Here is a 15,599-nt window from a genome sequence, read left to right as displayed (position 1 = left end):
TTAGCATTTTCATCCTTCAGCTGATGATCCTGGTGATGACTAGTGACTCATTTTATGCATTTCATTTCACATCTCTTACTAGCACTTCACTGTGAGACAGTTCTTTTCATTTGTACCCCATCAGCAAAGGTTCTTGTCTGGGGATGTCTCCAAGATCCCATGTAGAGATGCAAAGAATTTAGCTTTTCTCCTAATCCTTCCATGAGGATTTTGTGTGTTGTGCTCATCTGTTGGCCTAAGGCTGGCCAGCAGCTTTTCTGTTTCTGATGTGCTGACAAAAGTTGTATTTGTTTGGTTTTTGAATGAAGTTTGTGGTTAGAAATGATCGTGCCTAAACTCGTGCCTTAAATTGCAGGATAGTTTGCTGGGTCATAATCCACAGTCAAATAGACCTGTGATGCTTCTGTCCAGGTGTTCTTTCTAGTACAGCCTGCTCCTAATAACAAACATTAGAAGACATTAGAGGAAAAAGAATAATCATATTTAGAAAGAGAAAGCTATCTTTTCATCTAAATTTCAGAAGTGTAAGCCACTCTTGGATAATGTTCTTACTGGAATAATGGATGTAGAATTGCAGAAATGGACTTCAGAGCAATAAAAATTTTCCCCAGTGACTGAGATAGCAAAAAAATCGTGTGACTCATATGTGGCTAATGCAGCCTTCTGAAATTATTCTGTCCAAATTAAAAGGTTTCTGGTCAGAGCAGGAAAGGTAACATTTTAGAAGATGGAATACTTCATAGGAAGTGGGATGGGCACAAGCATCAGTTGACAAAGGGAATTTTGAAGTCACAATGATTTCAAAACAGATTGCCATTTCAGGGTAGCAAAAATCTTAATCTAAGAAAAAGATGGGGGTAATGTACTCCTGGGGCATGAAGTATAGTAAATGTGCTGCAAAAGAGTGTTTCTGTAACTGCACAGGGCACTATATTTTGTGGGTGTATGTGTTGAATATTGTTGGACTGAAAACTTGTGTAAAGAAGAAGCAAGAGTGTATGATACTAGTGCAGACTCAAATAGATGAGTTCTCAGCCAGATTTGATTTCTGAAACAGATCACGTTACACTCGAGGAGGAAGGTTGGGGCCCCAGTCACCTCTGTGGGTGTAGGGGGAAGTCGGATTCTGCAGGAGATATGTCACTGCAGCACAGTCGCACGGTGTAAAGGGAAGGGTTCAGTTTTCTGCCTTTACAGAACAGCTCCTCTGAGAGCAGGCTGAGCATATTCCATTTCTTTTAGATGGCTTTATAGAATAGCTATTAAGTGTTCAATAAAAGCATAAAATATACCCGTCACTCTTCATGTTTGGTTTTGAGTAAGAACCTCAGTAAAAATCATGCTTTGAGTTCCTAAAGAGGGATAAAGGGATTTGGGCTGTACTTAAATTACTGACTCTCGGTCTCCTTGTCTAACTCAGTCCTCTTGGCTCATAAATGCTAATACAGATGCACAGATTCCAAACTAGCACAGGCACTAGCACAGGCACAGGCACAGGCACAGGCACAGGCACAGACAATCCAGCTTGGCAGGTAACCCTTTGCAAATGCAAATAAACCTTTACAAATTATTTAGCTGTTAGTGTGCAATTGTGTTAGTATTTAAATGAACACCAGCCTTAGATAAATTGTAATTTACTGGAAAATTAGATCCATGACAAAAGGAGCACATTCAGTTTTGATTTGATTTCCTGAGCTGAGAGAAAAGCCATGTAATTTATTATAACTGTAGAAGATTTTTTCCTGCTTCTCTTATTAAAATTGATCTTTTTTTTTTTTTTTTTTTTTTTTTTTGCTATTGTATTTTAGATGACTGCCAAGGAACAAGACTGCATTGGGGGCATTAGGAAAAATAACTGCTAATGAAGGTGCAATAGAAAAAGACAGCATTAGGAAGGAGAAAGAAAAACTGACAAAGAAGATGTATTAAACTGACTTGCTCTGCAGCAGGTATTTGAGTTTCTTCTAGCAAAGAGGCTGAATATTTAGGAAACAACTCCCACCAGCATATCTTTTATCCCACATTTCATTTGGGAAGGACACGGTGGGAAGGAATTAAATCACACCTTAAAATCAAAGGGAAAACTAAAGCACTTCCAGATTGTTCTGTTTATTCTCATGAGACTTCTCTCTTGCACACAAATTCCTTTCTGTAATGATTTAAGTGACCTGTCCCATCTTCAGTGTATTTTAAATAGCAGCATATCAGAAAGGGGAAGCAGAAGGTGTATTTTGTAGGCATCTCTTAATGTGTGTCTTTTTAGTGACCATTGAATGTTTTTCTTCTAAATTTGTCTCTTCAATTGAAAACGCAAGATGAGACCACCAGCGCAGAAACAGATTTTGTTATTCCTGGAGTAATCAACAATACTGGCACACTAACAATGCCTAAAAGCCTTCCTGTATGAGAACACATCTTCACTTGTTAGTCAGACCTCAAAGGTGCCAAGGAATTCTTGGATACTGCTTGAGGAGCACTTAAACACCAAAAATATCAAAACGTGAACGGCTTCATAAGTCCTGAGCACTGAGTGGCTTAGAAATAAACATGTTTGTTGCTGAATTCTTTAACTACTGTGAATTTTAGTGATATCTCTGCATTTGAAGCCAATTTTCAAATGGCAGATGCTCACACATGTACATTCATGTTAGTCCACTCACTTGTTTTCTTGAGTATGTTAGATACTTCCAGAAGAGATGGGGTTTTGGCCCCAATTAAAATCAATGGTGAAACTCTAGCAGAGTCATACTACCACATAAAAGCAGCATACAGTATGACTATTTGCATATATATCTTGGTGTAGATCCTTCTTCTGACTTCTCTGATAATTCAGAAACATTTTCTCATTTAAAAAAATAGTTGAAGCAAAATAATATTTTCATTTGTCCTTTTTCTTACTATTTAATCAGACAAGGATTTTAAAAATCCATCTGTAATTCTAAAATAGCTGTTTTGTGCGAAAACATTCAGTATATGCATTAATCAGGAACTCTTCACTCTGAACTTTAATTTGAGCATTCAGCATTTATAATGTGAGCTATGCAATTGCCCATCTGACTCAAATGGCACTATTTCCGTTCCCTGGCTAGATGACTTATGCTTTATGTTTCTGTTTTCATCCAAAATCAATTCCAGTTGAATCTTTACCTATGCAGATAAAATTGCAGGAGGAAGGACTTTATGCTTAAACTACAAATTTGAAATTCACCTTCTGAAATAGTATTCAATAATTTAGAAAGCTCTTGTCCAGGAAGTGGGAGATTCAGGTTCTGTTTTTTCTTCTACCCACAGGCTTTTAAACTCCATCCCAGGCTGTTGCTATTAGGAGCAGAGGCGAGCATTCATCTCCTCTGACTGAAGTGACTTTGCTTTGTTTAGAGGGTAGAAAGATTTGCTGCAAGGGAAAGGGAGCAAAAAGCAGAGTCTGATGATTTTAGTGAGAATGTGATTGGTGAGATGCAGGGTGGTGATCTGCTCCAGAAAAGGAAAGCATATGCTCAGTGACAATCAGGTACAAAAGCATAAAAAAGAAGGGACTGGAAATCTGTTGTCCCTCTTGCCCATTTAAACTCCCAGCCATTGTAAGAGTCGCTTCTTCCCATTCTTTTCCTTTAGAAAGAAAATTTAAGAAATTTAGTAAAGGAAGCTCTCTTTCTCTAATATGTATTTAACTGTATATGCATGTACTTATTCATGTATAAACATAGACACTCATATTTAAATAGGAAACCAAAAGTTTTTCATTAGAAATCTATTTCAGGTAGGGAAAAAGTCAGTTTCTCATGGTGTAACACTTTTCCACATGACATTTGACCAGAAGGATGCTCAGAAAAGCTAATTTATAAATGTGCTTTTAGGACTAAATACAATCCTTTTGTGCAAGGAGGCAAAACGTCAATAGTATTTTTAGGGACATCACTGAGCATTGTGGTACAGTGCTATATATAGATCAGGCAAAGAGAGAACCTCAAACTGCGAAGACCCATTTATAAAAGTGTCTTTAAAAATATTTGCCAATTTTGTTTTCCTCCAGCAGTGGCGAAGCTCCGCTTATTTGTCTGTATCCTGAGTTCTGCATCATTCGTTTTCTCACATTCCCATATGTTTCAAACACCCAGTGAGCTCTTTACAGGGCTTTCTTTCCAAGTACCTACAAAGTTTATCCTGTGCCTGACTCTTTTATTGCCTCCTAAGTATGCTGCACGCCCTCAAAGTGTCTTGTTATTCGTCCCATCTCCTGTTTTATGCTGAAAGCTTTTAAATACATTTTAATGATGTGTAACCGCAATATAATGAGCCTAATAGCATGCTATTGATTTTCATTTGAAACAGTGACATTTGAACATTTCAATAGCCTTTCAGCATTGTGTATATTTAATGTGATTCAAAGACAAGGCAAATGCAATATCTCTCTACTAAAAAAACTCCACAGTCTTTATCTACTAAGTGTCTCCCCTGCCTTGCCTGCAATCTGTTTGTTGCAGTCAGCTGCATTAGGTGTATATAATTTTCAGTGTCTTAAAACAAGCAAGCTATAATCCTTGGTATGAGGAAACAAAAGGGAAAAACACAAAATCACTGTATCCAGACAGAGCTTTGCTTGTCTGCTTTGGTCACAATGAAGTTATTAATGATCCATATCCAGTCAGTGCTGTCAGAGAATGCAATGCGTTCACTCCATAGTGAAGTAAACTGCCCGAGGATGCCCTCTAGAGAGGAGGTAGCTGAGTTACAGGACACCTTAACTCAAACCAAGTGGGTGGATTAAGAAACACAAAAAGAAAAATGAAATCAGCAAATGTACATCAACGTAAGATAACAGTTCCCTTTTGATTAATAACTCAGTACTTACATTGTATGAAAAGTTTGGTTTACAGGAGGGGTTTCTGAGAAGTCAATGGGCAGGATGTGAAGCAGCCATACAGGGCCCTGACTAGCCTGCCTGGGTGGCTACTCGGACATAAAACTAACAGCAGCGTTGCCAGGCTGCGCCAGCCATATATCTTCTTTGTGTTATTAGTAAAGACCTTTTTTTCCAGTGTAGTGGCATGTTTTTTTCAGGGAGTGTTTATAACAAAAGAATACAAGTCAAATTTACATGAAGTATTAACCTCACCCTTCTAGCTTTTCACAGCATCATTGATGTTTTTATACATGTTATCTGTATGGCAACATAAATGCACATGACACTGTCAAGGTATTAGGAAATGCAGTTTCTGCCCTATGAGTTTATTGAATATAAGGTGATAGAAAGAGAGAAAAGCAAAGGCCCAGAGAAACAAGGAAGGCTTATACTTTTGTAATGTCTTCAGTTTGCCTGCTTTCCCAATCTGCAGCTGTTGGTTTGTAACCACATCAACCAAGAGGATCATCTGACAAGTTGTGACTCAGACTTTATTGCAGTTGAGTATAATTAGACTGAGTTTTTAGCTTTTGAGCTTAAAAAAAAAATCAGCTCCTTTGATTACCCTTTTGTTCATGTCTTTTCCAGTCTCTGTGCTTTGCTTTCAAGATCATGAGAATATTTCTGATAATATGTGATTTTGAAATCTAAGATGCTTTTTGAATTAGTAGTAGTTCCCAGTGTGCAAGCTAGGCTGAAATTATGATATACAATTCTTATCTAAGAAATTCAAAACTATTTAACAAATAAGGTACATAAGACAGACATAGGCACATGTTTTATGACTAAAATGGAAGTAAAGTTCTATTTCTTCCCATACCGGTGTCACTAACTAGTGACAGAGGTGATTAAGAAGACCATCTTCATTTCATTTACGAATTGGAAATAGGAAATATAACCTATCTTGAATAGATGGTGGTAGTAAGGAGTCATTCTGCTGAAAGCAGTAGAACGTGGGTTTTAAACTACTCTGAGAAGAAATCTCAGATGCTGTAGACAGAAGAAATGGCTGTTACCATTTTATATGATGTAGGACACATGAACTGTCTCCTGGAAGTACCTTATTCTCTTGGCTGACCACACAGGGACTGTAGAATGTTCAGCTCAGATGTTTATTTTTTGACTTCTAATTTAGGACAGATCAATCCCATCCGTAAAGTTGTGCTGAATCCCCTGGGGAAGCAAGACCAAGTCTGAAGCGGAGCTGAGGTGAACTCCTGGTAAGAGCCCTAGTTATATCTGCAGGTGAAATATATGTTCCTTTCTTATCTTCCAACAGTGTATTGCATCCCTTTTTTTCTAGACTGTGCTGGTCTTTCTTATCTTAACTTCTTCGGGACAAGTACTGCCTCTAGTGACAGCCCCCAGTGTATTATTTGCTGGCACTGCATAGTATACCCCTAATGGAAATTCTAGCTTGTCTCAAGAAGAAAGGACTTCCATGCATAGGCCATTGAAGCAAAAACTAAAAGATAGTGCAAAAGCAAAGGAGATGGATGATACAGCCGCTTCTGTTATGCCAACCCGCTATGAGGGAAGTCCCCCTCGCCTCCTGCCAAACCGTTCTCTTTTTTTTTGATTTGTCGGCTCTCATGTCTCGCAACAATCAAAAGTTCCTAGAGGATGTGGAACTACTTTGTTCCCTGTCTGTTAAGTGTGGCTATAAAAGCCCAAGTCCACAATGCTGCCAGTTCAAAGAAACCAAAAGGTAGTACATTCAAATCTTGTAAACCAAAAGCATTCTATATATGGCATGCATAAAAAGAACTTACTGCCACAGACTATCACCAAGGCCAAGGTTGTAACGAGGCATACAACGTTTTCAAAGATAACAAAAATATCTAGAGTTAACACAGGAAAGGAGTAATTTAGAAGGTGTATAAGTGCTTCTTCAGCTTGCACAATCTGGTAATGATGGATGAGACCTTTTTGGGGAGTATTTCCTCTGAAATAGCTAGTCTTGGTCACCATCAGACAGGAATCTCTAGACCATAAATCCGACCAAATATAGCAATTTCTTTGTTGCTCCCTTATACCTATGAGAGTCTGCTGACTTTCAAATTGCATGAAAGATTTGATGTAAAGTGCATCATCCACCATCGGTGCAGAAGAAGTGCGTTTGTTCTGCGGTGGTGTGAAAAATTGCCCAATGGGCAGTTGGTTTGCAAGCCAACAGTGTACACACATGGGTAATGTGGCGTTGGTGTACAAGACCCTGAATTGGTTGCTGTGCTGTCTTATGTCTAAAAGGATCCCAGATTTTGAAATTCACGAACCTCCTGCTCTCCCTTTTAAAGCTCTGCTCAAAATCCAGTGCAAACTTCCTCTCCCATCCTGACTATTTATAAGTGTACATAGAAACAAATGTTTTGTAAAGATGTGAGAGACATTCTGCTTTATTCCCAGGGGCAAATAAAGCCTTTTATTTTTAGTCTGGTTTCCTAAGGAAATGAGACTGATGCAATCACATTGTCTATTTTTCTGTCTATCAAATCAGCCCCCTTCCCCCCTTTCCTCTCCCCATCAACTTCTGACCATTAATCTTTCTAGCCAGATCTGACAGAGAGGCAAAATTCTTTACAAAGTGTTAAATGCACATGAGTTTTATGAAAATCAGTGACTGGGCCAGAGGAGAGACCTTACCAGTTCCATTACTCAGCAAATAGGCAAGAACACACCCGCAAGTCACCTTCTGCATAGCTGTAACACTGATGTGGTGCATGTTGTCCCCCAAAGGTGGAAGAACAAGAGGGGCTGGGGTGGCATTTCAGAGATACTTCTGGAGAGGCTCTCCTGGGTACTTGGCAGAATTGCACGAGTGGGGAGAGAGAGGTAGCACAGGGGAAGGAGCAGGGAGACAGGGGCCAGAGCATGCTTGGGGTTTTTCTTTATATGTCCTCTCCTGTGAGGACAGCCTAAGAGACTTGGAGTTGTTCAGCCTGGAGAAGGCCCCAGGGAGACCTTATTGTGGCCTTTCAGTACTTAAAAGGGGCCTATAAGAAAGATGGGGACAGACTTTTTAGTAGGCCCTATTGCAATAGGACAAGGGGTGATGGTTTTAAACTAAAGGAAGAGAGATTCAGGCCAGACATGAAGAAGAAATTTTTGGTCACAATGAAGTGGTGAAACACTGGCCCAGGTTGCCCAGAGAGGTGGGAGATGCCCCATCCCTGGAGACATTCCAGGCCAGGCTGGATGGGGCTCTGAGCAACCTGATCTAGTTGCAGATGTCCCTGCTCATTGCAGGGGGGTTGGACTAGATGACCTTTGAAGTTCCCTTCCAACCCAATCTTTTCTATGATTCTATGATTCTATATTCCAAAAGGACTGAATGTTAAGGTCATGTTCTGGGGAGCTTCTGAGTGGCTTCAGTGGTGGCTAAAAGACTGAGTGGAAAAGAAATGCAAAAGCAGTGCTAGAGAAGTGGTTGTCATTGACTTTGGCGTTACTTGACAAGTGTTTCTCGGGTAATTCCTGTCATGGAAAATAATACACACTGAAAAAAAAGGGACAGGTTCAGATCCAACCAGTTATTTTGATAAAACCTTTGCAAGTGCATGTGCTACATCAGATGGAGGGTGCAGATCAGCCCACACTTTAAGTTGTGGGCAGTCTCTGAGGTTCTCCAGTGTCAATGTTAGGATACTTTTACCTGCCGAATGTACCGAGTGTAATCAGACCAAGGCAGATGCCCAGCCTATCCTTTGGCTGCCTGTTCCACTGTAAGGTATGGTCCTGAGCAGTGTGTGTGTTTCTGTGTTGGAGGGAAGTATATACATGAGTGTTTATTTACTCGTGTTTGCAGTGTTGTCTGGAAAGTACTCCAGATGCCTGGAAAATAGTGTTAGATAAAGCTAAGACATGAGTTCATATTTCCTCTATGACATAAATATTCTCTTATATTTCAGCGTCACAGCATTGTCCCCAGTGACCTGTATTTCAAGTCTCAGTGGCAATGGAAGTGTGTAAACACCTTGGAAATGTGTAGCATGATGCCACATTATGAGAAAAGGGCACTTAGCTAAAAGGAAAAGCAATTTTAGCTTTTATAAAGCTTCTTCAACTTAGACATCTGCTATTGCCTTTCTAACATCCTTATTGTGAAGACTGAGAATTATTTTTGTTACAGAGAGAATGGTAAGATCATTTAGGAGACTAAGCTTCCTTTAGTTCCTCCTTGTTCAACAATATGCTTGTCAGTAGATAACGTTTACATGTGTTTTTAGCAAAGATATAAGGTCTCTTGTCACAGCTCTAGGAAGTAGCTTCTTCTGTTAGGGAATTCCAGTAAGTCAGTACCCTAAAAATCTATTTAAAACAGTGTGGGTGACATGCCTTTTCTCCAATTTCCCTATCCTTTCTCACCAAACTCAACCTACTTGCTTCCTAAATTCTTTCAAGCCTAAATCTGAAGTATTAATATCTCTGAGTGCCTGGAAACTACTGTCTTACAAGGGATTCAGAACAGGCTAATGGGCAGAAATGAGATAAAGAGATACCACAAAAGCAGTGACCCTGTTGTGAGGAACAAATTAAGAAAGAAAATTTCTTCCCTCCAACCCCTCCTTAACAAAAAAGAAACTTTCTTAGTAGGGGGAACAGAAAACAGTTTTCTTCTTAGATAAGATGACAAGGCAGGAATCTGCTGGGGTTCGCTGGTCTTCTGAAAATCCTTAGTGATCTCAGACACAGATCCAAATTATTTTGAATGTAGTTGACCTTGGAGTGCATGGGAAAGGAAGAAGAGTCAAGAAGTACCTACAGCATGAAACTTTCTCTCACATACACACATTGTGATGCACACAAGTGCACAAACATGCCACTTGCAGTACAGAGACATGCGATCCTGTGGCATCCCTGATTTCTGTTGCTGTCCCTGCCTGTCACAGAAGACTGGCGTCCTCAACTGACACCCTCACAGAAGCTGTGAAGGTACAGTGTGCTGTGACAACACAAATAGCATGGAGCACACTGGCATCCAAACAAGGTTAAAGGCTGGGCCATATTGCCTTCAGCAACTGAAACCATTCTGCAAGTATTTAATATATAATTAAAACTTCTTTTCCCTTCGGGTGTTCTGACCTCAGCATATAACTGCATGCCAGGACAGAAGGTGGTGGGTAATGTGGGTCAAATAAAGTAATAATGGGAAGAAATATTCTTCTTGTAAGTATATTGTTGGAAATATTAATAAATAAACTGAGTCCCTTGTCCAAAGGGGAAACCCTAGCTTTCCTCAGGATCCTTGTTTCATGCACTATGCACCTCATGCTTGTAGCCATAAATGTTTCCCTCTCATCAGCCACCATGTGCAGATCTATGTCCCTGACTGACAGTCATTCCTGCGTTTCTTGAAGAGATCACACCAAGGACAGACACATGCAGTCAGCGTAGCTGAAAAAGTGCACTCTCCCTCGGCCAGCTACTATTTCATGTGTATTGGCCACCGGAGCCTGTGGTTTGGCATCAGCAACCACAGCACAAACATCTTACTATCGCAGCACTAGAAGTTGTCTAATCAACATGAAAATGGTTACCTAAGCCTGGTGCAGCCATCCCCTGGTTAGCAGTGATGACCCATCTGTGCACTGGCCCCCTTCTCTGCTTTATTCTAGCAGCTGTGGGTCAGAGAAAACACTTCACAGGGCTCCCTGAAGGTGGCTTTCCCTACACAACAACTCTGTAGCTGCTGCTTGTCACCCCTACTCTAGATCATGATGCAGTTTCACAACACTGTGGCACCAGAGACCTCAGCTGGCGAGGGCTGAGGCAAACAGCAGCTGTCTGCATTCTGCTACATCAGCAGCACCATTTCTTTGCCAGGAAACGTTGCCATCAAGTAAGGGTTAAAAAAAAAGCACTGTTGAAATGCCCTTTGTGGCCAGAGCCTTCTGTGTGCATCCTTCTGAAATAACATCACAGTCCAAAACAGGAACAGCTCATTCACTGGTGGAGGATCCATGTCTGAGCAGCAGCTGGAGAGGACATAAGGGAGAAAATGCTGAATGAGAGGTATTTTATTTTTGGTGGTTTAATAATGCACTAGGAACGTCTGTGAGCAGGAGTTGAGCAAAGACAAACACGTCTTTCTGCAGCGTGCCGTGAAACAGTTCCTTAAGTACTTCACACTGGTGATGCTTTGAAGTCCTACCCACCCTCCCAAAACTCCTTGTGTGGACTTGTGTATAGACCTGTGCACCATATGTGTGCTCCCAGGAGAGTTTGGTTTGTCTGGGTATCCACACCAAGATGCGTAAGCCAGGGTAAAGACTATGGCGAGAAGCGGGCAGAGGTACAGCTTGCCAGCCGTGAATGTATGGCAGAACTGAAAGCCTCCAGAGTCCTAGGGCTGCTTCTCAGCCAAAACAATGACAAAGTGTTAACACAACTAGCCAAATTTCAGTTCCCCCGTTAGCTCATTGCTTTTCCCATGTAGGTACTGAAAGTGCCTGTATGTATCTATGTGTTCCTGTATTTTCATAGCTATGTTCTTTGTCTTTAGAAGATGGCCTGTCCTTGCAAGCTCCTGGGTTTTCAATGTCCTTCCTCTGGCCAGGAGTTACTGCAGCTTCCACAAGCCATGCCAGGGCAGAGTAAACTTCATGTCACACTGCCACAAGGTAGATGGACTGAGAACCACTAAAGAATAATTTGATAGCCTGAAAATATTTCTGAAAATGCGTTTTTTTGTTAATGTTCTGAATCTTGTTGCTGGAGAATATAAGCACATCCTTGACAAGCCACTGTATCCTTCAGAAAACGGAATCTGTACCATGAATGGATCAGCTCATATACACCCACCACTGTGAATGAAGCGTTGTAAAAAGTAGCAGAGAAATGTCAATACTATACTTAGATAACTGGTTTCAACAGGAAAAAGTGAGTTTGCTCAATGTGGTTTATTAAAAAGCTGAACATTCAGAGCATTTAAAATGTCTACCTAATCAACAAAGGAAGAAATCGGCTCTGTGTTTACACAGTCTTGTAAGAACCTCCCTGTTTTCAGTAACACTGAAACCTGTGGTTAATTTCAACCAAAGGACAAAGAGGGGCAGAGGCTTGGAGGAGATGGAGCTTTACAGGCTCTGTCAGCTGAAAGCTTGGCAGGGGAGAAGGGCCGTACAGTGGAGTCTGACGCCATTTTTGTATTTTAGTGCCTTGAGTCAATCACAGAACCAGAGTTTGGGTTGGAAGGGAACTTCAAAGCTCATCTAGTCCAACCCCCTGCAATGAGCAGGGACATCTGCAACTAGATCAGGTTGCTCAGAGCCCTGTCCAACCTGGCCTGGAACGTCTCCAGGGATGGAGCATCTCCCACCTCTCTGGGAAACCTGGGCCAGGGTTTCACCACCCTCACTGTAAAAAATTTCTTTCTCATGTCTGTCCCGAATCTCCTCTCCTTTAGTTTAAAACCATCACACCTTGTCCTATTGCAACAGGCTCTGCTAAAAACTCTGTCCCCATCTTTCTTACAGGACCCTTCTAAGTACTGAAAGGCCTCAATAAGGTCTCCTTGGAGCCTTCTTCAGGCTGAACAGCCCCAGCTTGCATTCACGCTCTCACTTCTTGGCCACTCTGCAGATGTGTCAGACTAGCTGGCCTCAGCATGGAGGCCTTGGGAGGGAGTTCTGGACCACACTGGAAGGAGGAGAGATGGGAGGATTGAAGATGTAAGGGTGACATGGAGATCTGGGGAGGGAGGTGCAGGGAGACTGGTACAGGGGGGGAAGGCAGAGGGGAGAGCAACGGCTGTTACAGGTTTTGCTGGTTCTGCCACCTGCAAAATCCCCTTCTTTGACGTGAAAGGAACATGAAGGTGCAAGACAACAGGAATTAACAAATAATCAGTAATACTCAGTGCTTTTCAGTTCCAAGTGTTTTATAAACATTAATGAACCTTCATGAGCTGTTGGAGAGGTATTTAAGCCATATTCCATTTTCATAGATAAGGAGATGAAAGCTCTGGCTTAAGTCCAAAGTTTTCAAAAGCAGAAACTACTTTTAAAAGCTCTCCTTGACAGTCAGCACTGGAACTCTGAAGGGATCGATTTCACTGTTGCCATCAATGCCAACTATATGCTGATTACTTCTGCAAAGCTAGGTCTAAACCTGCACACTCAACAGCAGCAATAGCTTCTGAAAATTCAGTTTCTATTGGCTTGTTGGGTTTTCCCAAAGTATATAAGGAGAGAATGGTTTGTGAGATAAATAGATACGTAAAAACATTTTAATTTGTTACTATTGCACCATGACAAGAATGGAAACCAAGACTTTGCAGGCTTAAGATAGTTAAAAAAAGGGCAAAGTAAAACAAAGATTAAAAGAAAAGACTTCCAAGTAAACCCGTTCATCTGTGCAAATGGGAAGGCAGACTATGTTTTCAAATCTTTCTACATCTCCCATAAAGACTAGACAGATGCTTTGGGTGTGTTTCTGTAACTGTGTGTGATGAATACTTTATTCCTGGAAGGAACAGAAAACATGGATGTGTATTAGTCACAAGTTTCACTGAAGTCAGGAAGAAACCACGCAGGACTTCATTAGAAAACATATGAATTGATAGTCTAGAGAAGAAAAAGAGATATATTGTTTATAGCAATATAATAAAAAAAAGGAAGAGAGAGTTATAGTTATTTTCTTTGCAATGATGCATTCCCAGTTTTAATTGTTCTGTGGCTTTGTTTGTTTCAAAGACTAACCTCTTGTTTGCCTACCTGCAAAAACATGGGTGGTGAAATGGCAGGTGTCACATTCAAATTAGCCAGCAGCCAAAACAGGAGGAAATCACAGAGCTTTCACACAGAATATAGCAGTCAGGTAAAAGCATAAATGCAGTGCTGATCAAAGAGAGAAGGTTCAAACCCAGTCCTAGGTATGTGCAGGGAGGTTCCTGCCCAGTGGTATCAGCAATGTGCCAAGTACAGTCTCAGCACAACCTTGAGTGTCATAGCAGATCCATGAAAAGATGTAAGAATCACAACAAAAATGCTCCCAGTACACAAAAATGAGTGAAAAATTTCCAGAAAAAAAAATTATCTTAAAGGGTACCTCAAAGGCACTCACATAGACATTTTAAAACTCATCTCAAAGCACTGACAGTTCTATGGCAATCAGGTTTGTGGTGTAGCACAGTTTTGCCATTCTGGCCTCCGCTGCTCCCCATGGGTGGCTGAAAATACTCAGGAGGTGAGCAGAAATGGTGGTTCCTTCCTACACCTTCTGCAACGCTGTGCCCAGCCCTGGCAGCACCAGCAACCCCAGCAGCCCCAGCATGCTCACCCCAACACTGCCCAGGTGGTAACAGTGTTGAGCTCTGTGGTGGGACACGCCAGCTCTCCACAGCTGCCAAGCAGGTGGGCAGGATTCACAAAAATGGAAAGCAGTGGAGTTTTATGAGGCGTCAAGCTGGTCGTAGGGTCCCGGTGTGCGAAGGGTTATGAGAAATCCCGTGGAACAGGAGTACGGCATCAGACCCTTCTGCATGTAGGCAGGATGGAGAGCATAACAAATTCAGAGAGATTATATACTTCCATGTGTTTCTGTTCTGCAGCTCCTGTGTGCTTTGAGTCACCCCTGACTGAGAAAAAGGCATGGTTATTTCACAATTCAAAAAGGATTTACTGTCTGCACAAACCGTGTTCCAGGGGATGAATGATCAAAGGAAAACCAGGGCAGGCACCTGAAGGAAATATTTAAAAAAACAAGAGCCCGTGGCTTCAAGTGCAGCAGAGCAAACTGGAATTTCAGCCAGCTTTCTAGGCCATACTTTTAGTCCATGCAGATTGTACCCCAAACAAGCAAAAGGTAACTATGGTAGAAATACCACTGCCCATCTTCATATGGAAACAAGATGGACCACCGCAAACAAAGCTGGCATACTTTTGGACATGGCTTGTATGTGTTTGTGTGGGAGGTTCTTTTTGCTCTGTTTTTTTTTGTTTTGTTTTCTCCAAAATCACCTAACTATTGCTGAACTCCTGAGGACTTTTTGATCTTGGAAGATGGATTAGAATGGGGATTTGGGATCAGGAAATGGCCTTGGAGGAAGTTGCTGCTAACACTGTCCGCTCCACTCCAGGCTTCCTTTGAGACTGCCTAGCACGAGTGAATGCCAGCAGCTATGCTTTCAGTAGCGTGTCAGTGCAGCAATACCTTTTTTTTTTATCAAGGTCCTTTGTTTTAGCTGCTGAGATACCGCTGATCCAGAGAAAATTTGAATTAGGAAATGAGCAGAACCTCTGTTTAGAAAGTTTTATCCTCTCTGCTCTGGGCTTTTCACTTTGTCACAGATTACAGAACCTTTATACCTTTACATCTGATTCTGCCATTTTTGTTCTTGGCACCGCTGATTTCTATGGTTGTTCAAAATCCCATATCCCCAAATTTAACGTTACATTCCAAACGGTATGAAAACCATTGGTTGCTTTCTTCATTCTCCTTAGGGAGTGCCAATGCATTTTAGGAGGCTAATTCCTCCATACCCAGTGCACTACAGTGACTATGGCATGCCAAAAATAAATGGTATTTTTGGAATGTAGTTTCTTATATAGGCCTGGCCATTCCTCTCCTTTTGTACCAGAAAAACTTTAGTGTCTTTGTCCAGTGTCAAACTGGGTAATATACAAAAGTCCTAAAAGGATGGGGTCTATCCACAGCTATGTCTTTGAGAATGAAAAAGCCTCTGAGACGAGGGGCT

The sequence above is a fragment of the Nesoenas mayeri genome (genome assembly GCF_963082525.1).
Source record: "Nesoenas mayeri genome assembly, chromosome: 1".
Taxonomy (NCBI): Eukaryota; Metazoa; Chordata; class Aves; order Columbiformes; family Columbidae; genus Nesoenas; species Nesoenas mayeri.
Note: the sequence above shows the minus strand (reverse complement) of the source record.